Here is a 14950-nt window from a genome sequence, read left to right as displayed (position 1 = left end):
TCGCTCAGTATTATGCATGGAACAAGGTAACGTATTAATTTCTCTAAATACGCCAATAATGTACATTATAGCTGTGCTAATACGGGCGTGTTGCTGAACTGCCTTCTATAAACTGAAACAAATGATGCTACCAAACAACACTCAAGAAGTTGTAATAATTTTACGTGATAGTTAATAACCAATGCAAGTATAAAAACAGCGGACACAAGGTCTTCAAAGCAGCAGCTTAACTCTAGTCTACTGTGCATCCTCTGTAGGCCACCATTGTGAGAAGATCCATCATGTCTCATCACTCCATCCTCAGGACACAAGAACTTCAGCTCCTGTTCTGTGGCTTCACCTAAACCTTCCAGCTCTCACAGCTTCTTATCACACTCTTCTAAACACACAGGACACGGCCACAAGACTCAACATTGCTTCAGCAGCGCAAGTGCCCATAATATTGGATCCAAGGGCCATAAGATTTCAACTGGAAGTTTTAACTTGGGCAAAAGTGGACATGGATCTGGATTTGGAGGTACTGGTGGTTTTGGAAGATCCTCTTGTTCAGGGGGGATCAATCATGTCACTGTAAATCAGAGTCTTCTTGCCCCTCTAAATTTGGAGATTGACCCAAGCATGCAGAGAGTAAGGACTGAGGAGAAGAATCAGATCAAAGGACTGAACGACAAGTTTGCCTCCTTCATTGACAAGGTGAGTTTTTGAAGAGATATAGGTATATCTAGGTATATATATATATATATATATATATATATATATATATATATATAGTCTACAAAAAGATGAAGCTACATGGAGTATGCATTTTATATCAGTATAAAAGCACTCAATTTTGAATAAATTCTAATATAATATTTGCATAAATAGAGTAAGGATGTTAATAAAATGGATATCGTTAAAGGGGTTTTCTGGGACTTTTATATTAATGGCCTATCGTTAGGACATGTCATCAACATCAGATCAATGGTGGTTCGACCACTGGGACCTAACGTTCAGCTGATTGATGGGGCACAGCATCATAAACTTTTGTAGCGGCAGTGCCTGAGATTTCAGTCTCGGTCCCATTCAAGTGAATGGCACTGAGCTACAATTCCAGTCAAAGCTACTATGAAAGTGTACAGTGCTGTGCCTGGTAAACATCGAAGAGGTCACGACGTTAGTCGCTACAGCCCCTTCAGTTAGCTGGTCGGCGGGGGGTTCCGGGAATCAGACCCCCACCAATCTTATATTAATAACCTATCCTGTGGAGAGGCCATCATTATAAAACCCCTTTAAATTGTTTTATAAGGAAAATAAAACTGGCCTTAGGGGTGTGGCTTCTGCGGTCAGTGACCACTGGCCCTGATTGCCTCAGAACCCAGAGCTTGCACCTACGATCTCACCCTTGCTGCATAAACCTATAGAAAGGCAATGGCACAGGATGCAGATCCATACCCTAGTTTATTGATTGGGCAATGTTTGTTGGCGCTTTATGGTGGTGCACCATTAGTGGGGCATCAATAGAAAGTACTACACAGGGCACCATCCAGCATAAGGTCAGTCCTGATTGTAAATGCTTATGAAATCTTCTCTACACTACTTTAGGCCACTCTTTGCTGACATAGTCATATCTTAAGAACCAAAGGGGTATGTGTGTTTAGCCATAAACCTACTGGTAGTTAAGTTAAAGGAGTTTTCCCACAAAACACATGTATTCCCTATCCACAGGATAGGGGATACATGTGTGATCGCTGGGGGTCCGACTGCTGGGACCCCCAACGATAAGGAGATCGGGGGACCGAACGTCCTCTGAAGTGCTCCATGAGAATGAAGCACTGGTGCGCATGCTTGTTGAGCGCTTCATTCATTTCTATGGTACTTCTGGGACCCATAGAAATGAATCAGCCACTGGTTGAGAATGCACACCAGCGCTCGATTCTCATGGAGCACTTAGGGGGATTCTCGGTCCCAGGTTCTCCTCATTGCTGGGACCCACAGCGGTCTGACCCCCAGCGATCACACATGAATCCCTTATCCTGTGGATAGAGGATACATGTATTTGTGGGAAAACCCCTTTAAGGTGACGCATACAGAGGCAGAATTATGATGATACATGCTACATTGGATTGATGCTTTTAGTAACAGTCACTATTCAGATTCAAATGGATATTTTTCTACTTAAAAAAAAATAACAAAACAATGTTGTATTTCCCTCTTCACTCATTAATAGAAACAAAATAAAATGATACAAATGTATAAGAATTCAGAATTAAATATTAAAAGTTAAGAGCAGAAAATGTTCCTGGGAAAACTAAGAAACCAGGAAGAGCCAAAATTCCTCAAAAAGTTAAGTTACTGGTATAACTGTACAGTATGTTCATTCTGACTGAGAGCCAAGTCAAGTGGTAGAATTAAAGGGGTTGTCCACTACCGGACAACTAATAAACCTATCCACCGGATAGGTCATAAGTGCATGATCTGTGGGGGTCCGACACCCAGACCCTGCACAGATCAGCCGCTCTGGCTGCCTGTGGGCACCGGACGTCCATAACGGAAGCAAGAGACTCCGGTCATGGAATAGCGGCTGTGCTGCCGTACTGCAGCTCTGCTCCTATTCAAGTGAATGCAATGACCAGAGGCAACTGCTTCCGGCTCCGTACATTGCATACTTTGCAATGACATCTGGTGCCCGCAGGCAACCGGAGCTGCTGATCGGTGCGGGGTCTGGGTGTCGGTCCCGCACCGATGATATACTGATGACCTGTCCGGTGGAGAGGTCACTAGTTGTCCGCTAGTGGACAACCCCTTTAACTTATAGTATGTGGTAGAGATGTGTGCTCCTAGAATAAGGTTTGTCTACCATTCAAACAGTAATAGCGGAACTTTGATCATCGGTGCACATATATAATATAATGTTCCCTAATATTTGCACTTCCGTGTAGGTAAGATTTCTGGAGCAACAGAACAAGATGCTGGAGACCAAGTGGGCTCTTCTGCAAGAGCAGAAAACAGCCAAGTGTCAGATTGAACCTCTGTTTGAGGCTTTTATCAGCAACCTCAGAAGACAACTGGACGATCTGGAAAGTGAAAGTGCTCGTCTAGAAGCAGAAAGGAACAACATGGAGGAAACAATGGAAGAATTTAAGAGAAAGTAAGAAATTTACATAATTTTCTTAGGATTATGCAAAAAAAATGTTGGTTCAATTGGGTAATTGGACAAACCTGTTCTAATACAATCCCTCCCTCCTAGAAGCTTATTATGGAATGACTCACTACTGGAGCCATACAAGTGCTGCTTCCCCTTCATTTCCTTTACTGCTCACACTGTGAATCGCTGACACACTTGTAGCGGCAGTTCACAGTATTAAAGCCTTTGCCCATTCAGTTCAATGGGAGATGGCTGTAATACTGCTGATCGGCAGAGGGCCCGGGAGTCAAAACTCGACCGATCAGATATTGATGGCATAGCCTCAATTTTTTAGGACTCGACCACCTCTTTATTCCTTAATACTCTGTCTTTAAACAAGTGCATTGCTACAGTAAAAGAATTCAATATTAGGATACCATAGAATTAGTTAAAAGAAAGGTTCAACATAACACATGTCCTAACATCAAAGTGAGTATTACAGTCCTTTGCAGTGCATATGAGTTTTTTCCGGCTGCAGACACAAAGGGGCACAGTGCTTGGACACTTACTTTCAGCATGCAGAACTGAAATATGACTTTTAAGTAATTATGATATCCTACATAGGTATGAAGAAGAAATGAACAGACGCACAGCAGCAGAGAATGAGTTTGTCCTGCTAAAGAGGGTAGGTACCAACATCTAGAACTACCCTAGGTAAATGATAGTACATGAAGTTGCGGTACAATCTATTTATCCACTTCTTTTGCAGGATGTAGATGCCGCTTTCATGAACAAAGCTGAACTGCAAGCTAAGGCCGACTCTCTCACCGATGAGATCAACTTCTTGAGGACTCTGTATGATGCGGTAAAAGCCATTTACTCTTTGGCACAAACCTTCAATGTTTATAGTTCATTTAATTATCAAGTAATAACATAAAATTATACATATTTCTGATCATTTCCTAATTCTGCAGGAGATCAGTCAGCTCCAGTCTCAGATCTCAGACACTTCAGTAGTTGTGTCGATGGACAATAGCCGAGACCTAGACATGGACAGCATCATCGCTGAGGTCAGAGCTCAATATGAAGATATTGCTAATAGAAGCAGAGCTGAAGCTGAGACCATGTACCAGTCAAGGGTGCGTCTAAGGCCCAGATACTATATACTCTCTTCTGCATTTGTTAACATTTTTGCTTAGCACTTCCATGTATTTCCTATTAACAGTTTGATGAACTTCGCATGGCGGCTGGAAGAAATGGCAATAATCTAGAGAACAGCAAGAATGAGATTGCCGAACTTAACCGTGCAATTCAGAAACTCAAAGGAGAGATTGAATGTGCTAAATCCCAGGTAAATAAAATCCAGAATGATACAAACATACATAAAAGGTGACATGCTGTAAGTTGTGTATTAGCAGACATCATAGAAAATAAAAATATACTTGGAAGACCTTAAATTGTCCCCTACATTACATGGCAGTCTTCACTGTAGGGTTCCAAGAACCTCAGTAACTGGGGGGGGGGGGGGGTAACCATTTTATATATCACTATTGGCTGAATGTTTTATCTGACTTTTCATTAAAGAGGAAATCTGTTATAGACACACATCAGAAGATCACATTGGTGGAATCTGCAAACTCAGCCACCAGCAATTTCTATAGTAAAGGGGCCGCTCTCTCCAAAGTGCCATCGAACGTGACATTTCAGAAGTTCATTTTTTAGAATTCTATCATGTATCACTTTGTGTCCTCACCCCATCCCTGATGAAAGGGATGATGGTCTAGAAGATGTTAGAAGAATCTGGAAAAAATATTGTTAAAACTATAAGTATAAACTCAAACACAGCTAGGTAGCTTATACACATCATGACCCCCTGGCAGAACTCAAATTATTGGCCTAATTTCACATAATATCCAGCACATTCTTTATCAGAGGTTGCTACTTTTTCTAGCTTGTGAGCCACTTTTGAAATATAAAAGGTGCTGTTATAGGGGTAGGGTGTACCTAGAGCCTGGAAAAAACAAACTATGAGCTGTTCAGGAAAAATCCAGTTAAAGGCTGATATTATTTCTGCCACCATTAGGGGGAGCTCACTGCATATGAATTTATTATTGCGTTTAATAAATCCCTATGCAGTGAGCTCCCCCTAGTGGCAGTGGGAGCAAGACAGAATTGTATCATGTTACACCATGGATAAGTGAAGAAAACCACGGATTTAGAGCTTTTTATTACAAAAAAATTAACACAAGATGAAATTATTTTCCAAGATACACAAGATATATAATAATAATAATACTAATAATAATAATAATAACAATGTTACCTAGTAAAGCACAATAGACCTCCAGTTATATTAGATATTAACTTATAACCACCGTGTACTGTAAAATGTATATCAATGCTCCTTCTTAACTTTAGACCGCCAGAGATATTAAGAATTAACAACTAAACCACTGTAGACCAGCAGGAGTATGACAGGAATATTATCACTGACCCTGAAACCACCTAAGTGTATGGTGTCATTTATGTAGAAATTTGCCAAAGTCCATTTAAGGGGAATTTTTCTGTCTCCTTTGTGGAACACCCTCCTGCGATTGCCTCCATACTATGTTTGCCCCTGGGTATTGACGATAAGGCCAAGTTTCAGTTATACTATGACATCCTTGGTGCCACTATGGCACAATTGTATTTAGAACTGCCACAGGGGGCACCAGTGATTGGGAAACACCGCTCCATATCTTTTATAAAATTATTTGATGTTTTTACAGCGCGCTGCATTCGAATCTGCAATTAACGAGGCTGATGAACGTGGAGAAGCTGCTGTCCGAGATGCTAAGAACAAACTGGTTGAACTGGAGTCTGCTCTACAGAATGCCAAGCAGGACATGGCTCGCCAACTGAGAGAATACCAGGAGCTGATGAATGTCAAACTGGCTCTGGATATTGAGATCGCCACTTATAAGAAGATGCTGGAGGGCGAGGAATGCAGGTGATTGCAGACGATATGAAATAGTGTTATATAATAAAATATGTCCATAGCCTACCATTTTACCATTTTGTATACCTATACTTTGTACTTATATAAAGCTATACATACTAACATATTATACATTTTTGCTTTATTCCAGATTGGCTTCTGATGGTTCAGTGAGCGTCTGTAAGTGAAACACATTAATATTTATTTCTATACTATACATATTTGGTTCCCAGGTATACTGCAGAATTTATTTTATTCTTCACACTAATAAGCTTTCTTGTCACTAGCTGTCCTGCACTCAAGCACTGGAGGTAAACACCATTCAGGATCATCCTCTCATGGTGGACATCAGCATCATCATCATGATCATCATAAAGGTGGATTCAGTTCTGGCAGTGGAAGGCGTTACGGCCACGTTTACACAAGCAAACGTAACTCCAGCCATAAGCACCACTGCTGAAATGGAAGCGCTGTCATACACTTGTTGCACTGGCTTTGTTCACTAAACCTTTATTCCTCTTCGGTCTTCTCTTTGAGCGCTTAACTATTTCTTCTCCCTCCTTCCAAGCAACTGCATTTATGTTACGCTATATTGTTCCTCAATAAACCACTATTTGCATAGCAGTTAATGATATCGTTTTTACCATTAGCAAAAAAGTTCATATAAATGTAAGAAATTCAGACAGGTGTTTGACAAATCAGCATACTACAAGCTGCTTACTGCAGCAGCCAGTAGTCTGTCAATGGACAATTGTATAAACTTCTCAGCTGAGAACAGGACTGGGTATGTACAAACTTTCAGTCTCTAAATATAAACAACAGTGTTCTCATTCACTGGCAGCATACTAATATTTTTAAGAGTGAGAGAAAGCGAAACACGGCGCCACATGGTGCAGGTTACCCAAGTGAGAATGGATAATTGAGAAGAGTGATGCTTACCTTGAAGCAATGAAAATTGAGCGATGGAGAGAAAGGTGCTGCTGCTGCCGGGACTCGAGGCCGGTGATTCAAGATGAACGACCGCAGATGCTATGCTGGGTGAGCTGGAAAAAAGAGTCTGCAAGGGCGCTGCTGCACACGGATGAGACCGAAGTGACAACTTCGGAATGATGATGATAATTCAATGATAAAATGATGATAATTGAATAAAATTTATTGGTATTATGACTACGCGTTTCAATGCCGTACCGGCATCTTCATCAGGTCATGAAAGAGAGCACAGACATCACAGTTTAAATAGAATCTTAAAGTTCGAAAAAACCCGCCAATGTGAACAAGGGCAGGGCGTTCAAGTGACGTCAGAGTTCAAAGGTTAAAAAATGATAACAATGAACAACACATAATAAACATAATCAAAATGATAAAAATAATAAAAAAGGAAAGATAAAGTCCATATGCTAGGAGACTATATAAGAACAATGAAACAAGTGGTACAGAATGAATCGCAGGGAATGCAGAACTAGATGAGGGGCTAACCGTGAAATGAACAGATAAATAGGTGCTGGTGTAAATGCAAGATATAAAACAATTATAAACAGTATAAGAATATAATAAAATATGTAAAATATATAAATAGGCAGTATATTGGCACGATAATCAGGAAAGTCAGAGAGACAAATGAAAGTTTATCCCTATACACTCAAAAGAACGGAGTCGGCAAATGCCGGTAAAACATAAATAAATAACGGCTCAACGAATTTAGAAGAAAGAGATGACATATGTATAAATTTAGAATGCAAAAACATAAATGTGAGCATTACTGAGAGAATAAGAGTAACAATACTGTATATGAATAATTTATATGAAATTGGTGAACAAATGAATCTGGTATGGTATAATGATACGCTATAAAGCCGATATTCAAGTCGGCAGCCGGTAAATGATAATAGGTAAAGAACAAAATAATAAAGATGAAAAATGATGTGGAGACAAGAGGCTAAATAATGAAATGTACAATTGTAAAGGACAGTAAGTGGTAATTAACAGTATGTACTATTAATACTAATGATGGCCAAGGACATATGTCCTGAATATATTCCAAAGAAAACATGAATGTGCCTATAACGGAAAAAACCACTGATGATGCAAGAGAAACTTAAAATAAGCAACGATGAAGATAAAACATTAATAATACATAACACAAAATTGCACAAATATATTAAACCGACAATGCGGGTCAAAAAACAGTATAGCCATGATATATATAATATAATGTCATATAATGAACTGAAACATAAATCAATAAATGAAAAGAATAAGAATATACTGTATTAGTAATTAAGGCAATTATTAATCCAAAGTGGACTCAGAGACATCATTGAGGCCATCAGGTTGAAGAGTTTTCATTTTAAAAATCCAGTAGTTTTCGCGTTGTTTAAGTTTGCTGAATCGATTAGTGATATTGAGCGGAATTTGCTCTATAGGTGTAATGAGCAAACTACTAAACTGACTATTATGTGTAGTGGAGAAGTGTCGAGAGACACTATGTTTTAAAAAACCAGTATTTATGTTGAATCTATGGTTGTTGATCCTGGTCCGCAAACATTGCGTAGTACGGCCAATGTATTGGAGATGACACGGACATTCCAACAAATATATAACGAAAGAGCTTCCACAGTTCAGAAAGCTATTGATCTTAAAGGATTCTTTAGTCATTGTGGATGTGTAAGTGGAGGCCTTGTGAGTGATATTGGTGCAGCACATACATCGCTGTCGGCCACATTTGTAAGAGCCTAAAATTCTAGGAAGCAAAATGGAAACAGGTACCATGGGATTTTTCAGTTTGCTAGGTGCTAAAATATTTTTAAGAGATTTTGATCGTCGATAGGTAATGGTGGGTCTATCCGGTAATTCAGTTTTTAAAAAAGGATCATTTCTCAAAATGTGCCAATGTTTATCAAGGACCTCTCGGATTTTTTTGTTTCCACTATTAAAAGTTGTAATAAAATTATTGCTAAATTTCTGTTTATTTTCGATTGCTCTATCTTGCTTAATGCACGAAGATTGTGATAATAGAGAAGCTTTATGACGTGCCCCTTTGATTAAACTTAAAGGAAAATGTTTTTCCCTGAACCTTTTTTCCAATAGGTTACATTCCTCTGTAAAATCAGAGTCGGTTGTGCAATTTTTTCTCACTCTTCTAAACTGTCCAAAGGGAACATTTTTAATCCATGGGGGGTAGTGGGCACTGTTGAAATTTAAGTAGCTATTTACATCAACAGATTTGAAATGTGTCTTTGTTATAAATTTATTAATTCTGGTATCAAATGAAATGGTCAGGTCTAAAAAGTCGATAGACAGAGTGGAAAAAATGTATGTGAAAGACAGTCCTAAGTTATTCAAATTTAGATGTTCAATGAAGGATAAAGCTTCGGTCTCATTGCCCAACCAAACGAAGAGGAGGTCGTCGATATAACGTTTATAAAATAGAATTTTACTTTTGAAGGGGTGATCATGGTATATATATTGATCTTCAAATTGTCCCATATATAAATTAGCATAGGACGGTGCGAACCTTGAGCCCATGGCGCATCCTTTGATTTGGTTATAGAATTTATTATCAAAAGTAAAAGAATTGTGATTTAAAATAAAGTCAACACATTTGTTTAAAAATGCAATTTGATTCTCTGGCATACAGGTTTTAGTAGATAATGCAGAACTAATGACCTTTAGACCTTTGGAGTGGGGAATATTGCTATAAAGAGCAGTTACATCAGCTGTGAGGAAATTGATGGGGTACATAGAATTGGTGATGTTAAGTGAGTGAAGTTCTCTGATTACTTGGGTCGAGTCCCTAAGGTATGATGGAAGGCTGACTACTAAAGGTTGAAGGTGAGTATCAATGAAATGTGAAAGGTTGCTAGTAAGGGACCCGATCCCCGATATGATCGGACGACCTGGGGGGTTAGTTATGGATTTGTGCACCTTTGGGAGATGGTATAAAAAGGGTATGCTTGGGAAGGGCATATTGAGAAAGCCTCTTTCCTTTTTGGTGATGATCCCTTCATGGAAAGCTGTATCTATAAGAAGGGCGTATTTAGGTATATGAATGGGTAACGGGTTTATAGCTAATTTAACATAGAAACTGCTATCGTCCAAAATTCTATAAGATTCATCCAAATATTTGTCCTTGTCCATGATAACAATCCCACCGCCCTTGTCAGCAGAACGGATCACAATAGTATTATTTTTGGCTAATGATTTCAGGGCAATTCTCTCCTGGTAAGTGAGATTATGAGGAGTATTAATGGGTTTATCAAGGGATCTGAGTTCATTACCTACTAAAGCAGAAAAGGTTTCTATAAAGGAACCTTGGTGGTGCAAAGGGTAAAAGTTTGATTTAGGCTTCAAATTAGTGGCAATAATTACTTGGGGACTAACTGAAGTGGATGGTTCAGAAATCGCAGTTGGTAATGGAACGGTAGGGGTCATTTTGGACATAGAGAAATGCCTAGTAAGGGCAAGTTTACGGATGAAACGATTAAGGTCCATAAAGAGATCAAAAGTATTGGGTGGGGAGACAGGGCAAAAAGAGAGACCTTTGCTAAGAAGACTAATCTCATGTGTATTAAATTCATAAGAGGATAAATTGAAAAGTTTGATTTTTAATAAATGGTTCGATGTTTCTTCAGATTGGTTGGTGAGGTTCTCTTTGTTTGCATTTCGTTTACGGCCTCCTCTTCTTCCTCTATATCTAATTTTCTTTTTGTCGATATTTTTTGAACTAAGGGAAAAAAATGTGTAATTGTTTGAATTTTTGGACTTATGAGGTAAGTGATGAGGTGGTCGTTGCTGTTGATGGTCGGCGTGACAGGTGGCATTGTGAGTTGGGAAGGAAGTCCTAAAAAAGAAGTAGTAGTGTCTAAAAAGGATACAGGTGCTGAAGCTGCAGCTTCAGATGCAACAAAAATTGCATCATTGGGCAATGATGCAAAGGCGACATTCTCTGTACAGGTAGGTAGAGACATTTCAAAAAGACTAGCAGAGGTATTATGAATGGACAATTGTAAGAGGGAGGGGGATATGCCATGGTCAGAGGATGAAATGGACTCATTGGGAGATAGGGATATTGGGATGGGATTGGAGGACTCTTCAATGGTGGATTGGAATTGTATTAGACGGAATTCCAATTCCGAAGCCTTAAAAGCATTGATGGGTACTTTGGTAAGGTGATTAATGGGTGGTGCCGAGATAGTATCCATAGGGACATTGGTGTGCTTAGGTACAGTGGGAACGGCAGTGGAGACTGGTGCTGAAACCATAGTGCGTTTAACTGTTGGTGAAAAAAGGTGAGCAGAATCTACAGTGGGTTTTGAAGGATTGTTGCTCCTCAGGCTCCATGGTACCTGTTTCCATTTTGCTTCCTAGAATTTTAGGCTCTTACAAATGTGGCCGACAGCGATGTATGTGCTGCACCAATATCACTCACAAGGCCTCCACTTACACATCCACAATGACTAAAGAATCCTTTAAGATCAATAGCTTTCTGAACTGTGGAAGCTCTTTCGTTATATATTTGTTGGAATGTCCGTGTCATCTCCAATACATTGGCCGTACTACGCAATGTTTGCGGACCAGGATCAACAACCATAGATTCAACATAAATACTGGTTTTTTAAAACATAGTGTCTCTCGACACTTCTCCACTACACATAATAGTCAGTTTAGTAGTTTGCTCATTACACCTATAGAGCAAATTCCGCTCAATATCACTAATCGATTCAGCAAACTTAAACAACGCGAAAACTACTGGATTTTTAAAATGAAAACTCTTCAACCTGATGGCCTCAATGATGTCTCTGAGTCCACTTTGGATTAATAATTGCCTTAATTACTAATACAGTATATTCTTATTCTTTTCATTTATTGATTTATGTTTCAGTTCATTATATGACATTATATTATATATATCATGGCTATACTGTTTTTTGACCCGCATTGTCGGTTTAATATATTTGTGCAATTTTGTGTTATGTATTATTAATGTTTTATCTTCATCGTTGCTTATTTTAAGTTTCTCTTGCATCATCAGTGGTTTTTTCCGTTATAGGCACATTCATGTTTCCTTTGGAATATATTCAGGACATATGTCCTTGGCCATCATTAGTATTAATAGTACATACTGTTAATTACCACTTACTGTCCTTTACAATTGTACATTTCATTATTTAGCCTCTTGTCTCCACATCATTTTTCATCTTTATTATTTTGTTCTTTACCTATTATCATTTACCGGCTGCCGACTTGAATATCGGCTTTATAGCGTATCATTATACCATACCAGATTCATTTGTTCACCAATTTCATATAAATTATTCATATACAGTATTGTTACTCTTATTCTCTCAGTAATGCTCACATTTATGTTTTTGCATTCTAAATTTATACATATGTCATCTCTTTCTTCTAAATTCGTTGAGCCGTTATTTATTTATGTTTTACCGGCATTTGCCGACTCCGTTCTTTTGAGTGTATAGGGATAAACTTTCATTTGTCTCTCTGACTTTCCTGATTATCGTGCCAATATACTGCCTATTTATATATTTTACATATTTTATTATATTCTTATACTGTTTATAATTGTTTTATATCTTGCATTTACACCAGCACCTATTTATCTGTTCATTTCACGGTTAGCCCCTCATCTAGTTCTGCATTCCCTGCGATTCATTCTGTACCACTTGTTTCATTGTTCTTATATAGTCTCCTAGCATATGGACTTTATCTTTCCTTTTTTATTATTTTTATCATTTTGATTATGTTTATTATGTGTTGTTCATTGTTATCATTTTTTAACCTTTGAACTCTGACGTCACTTGAACGCCCTGCCCTTGTTCACATTGGCGGGTTTTTTCGAACTTTAAGATTCTATTTAAACTGTGATGTCTGTGCTCTCTTTCATGACCTGATGAAGATGCCGGTACGGCATTGAAACGCGTAGTCATAATACCAATAAATTTTATTCAATTATCATCATTTTATCATTGAATTATCATCATCATTCCGAAGTTGTCACTTCGGTCTCATCCGTGTGCAGCAGCGCCCTTGCAGACTCTTTTTTCCAGCTCACCCAGCATAATATTTTTAAGATAGTGAGGAAATGAAACACAAAGCATATTAGAAAGTTGGAGAACTTTTAATTTATACAGGGATTAAGCTAAATTTACATAAAACCCAGAAACCCTCTTTAAGGCCCTGTTCACACGGAGTTTTTTGACACGTTTTTTGACGCGGAAAACGCGTCGGAAAACGCGCCAAAAACGACCCAAAATGACTCCCATTGATTTCAATGGGAGACGGAGGCGTTTTTTTACCGCGAGTAAAAAAAACGCCTCGCGGCAAAAAGAAGGGACATGGCCCTTCTTGATGCGGTTTCCGCGTCCAAAACCGCATTGAAAGCAATGGGGACACGTCAAAAAACACCTCGAACTAGTGAGGTGTTTTCTGACGAGTATATTGCCGAGAGTTTTGGAGGAGTTTCTTGCAGTCTCCTGCTGCTAGTCCAGCCCAGAAAGGGGCTGTCATTTCCTGTCTGCTCGTGGAGGCTGAAAAACATCGTGGACAGAACTCAGGGATACAGAAAACCGAAGTCCTGCATCCAAATACAAGTAAGTGCACTTGCTCCTATGTTCCATACATGCTATACATGTATGGAGCTGTGCATTTTTTTTTTTAGAATTTTTTTTTTAATTTTTTTTTCTGATTTTTTTTTTAAATTTTTTTTTTAGATTTTTTTATTTTTAATTTTTTAATTTTGTTATGCAGTTGTTCATGTATGTCATCTCTTTTTTATTTTTTTTTTAACATTTCAGGAACAGAAATGACGACAGCAGAGGTGTACCACCGAATGGACATTGATGTTGGGAAATTGATTCAAGAAGTAAGTATACTTTTTTTTTTTTAATGTGGGCCTGTTCACATCAGCGTGGTTTCCGCTGAGGGGTTCCGTCGGTGCTTTCAGTCAGGGGAACCCCTCAACGGAAAGGCAAGTGTGAAGTGGTGACAGATCCGTTGCTAATTGTTTCTGTTTGTCCCCGTTGTGCAAAGGGTTCTGTCGTTTCGACTGAACCAATACCGCAGTGTAGGGAATCCCATTAGCAACGGATCCATCAGCATTGAAGTCAATGATGATGCAAACAGAAAACAATGTTTTTTTTAATGTGGGCCTGTTCACATCAGCGTGGTTTCTGCTCAGGGGTTCCGTCGGTGCTTTCAGTCAGGGGAACCCCTCAACGGAAAGGCAAGTGTGAAGTAAGTTCCGTTTGCATCACCATTCATTTCAATGGTGACAGATCCGTTGACAGAAGGCTGTCAGGCTGGGTTCACACGACCATGTTACGTCTGTAATGTACGGAACGTATTTCAGCCGGAAACCCGGACCGAAGACAGTGCAGGGAGCCGGGCTCCTAGCATCATAGTGATGTACGACGCTAGGAGTCCCTGCCTCGCTGCAGGACAACTGTCCCGTACTGTAATCATGATTACAGTACGGGACAGTAGTTCCACGCAGAGGCAGGGACTCCTAGTGTCGTACATCACTATGATGCTAGGAGCCCGGCTCCCTGCACTGTCTTCGGTCCGGGTCTTCCGGCCGAAATACGTTCCGTACATTATGGACGTAACATGGTTGTGTGAACCCAGCCTCATGCGTGTGAAAACCTCGGCAAAAACAGCCTGAAAAACCGCCTGGAAAACCGCGTCAAAAACCACGTCAAAAACCACGTCAAAAACCACGTCAAAAACCACGTCAAAAACCACATCAAACATGAAAACCTCCAGGGTCAGTTTTTACAGGAGGAATTTTCCTCCTGCAAAAAACTCCGTGTGAACAGGGCCTAAGACATGTTTTATGTGGTTCTCACACTAAT

At 39.3% G+C, this 14950-nt stretch overlaps 1 pseudogene; it reads left to right on the top strand.

The window, feature by feature from the left end:
- Positions 1-281: 281 nt before the first annotated feature.
- On the top strand, positions 282-6685 carry LOC142742256 (keratin, type II cytoskeletal cochleal-like; annotated as a pseudogene).
- Positions 6686-14950: the final 8265 nt, after the last annotated feature.

Source organism: Rhinoderma darwinii, chromosome 2 (genome assembly GCF_050947455.1).
Source record: "Rhinoderma darwinii isolate aRhiDar2 chromosome 2, aRhiDar2.hap1, whole genome shotgun sequence".
Classification (NCBI taxonomy): Eukaryota; Metazoa; Chordata; class Amphibia; order Anura; family Rhinodermatidae; genus Rhinoderma; species Rhinoderma darwinii.
The sequence above is the reverse complement of the archived record's forward strand: the minus strand, read 5'-3'. Positions and strand labels throughout refer to the sequence as shown.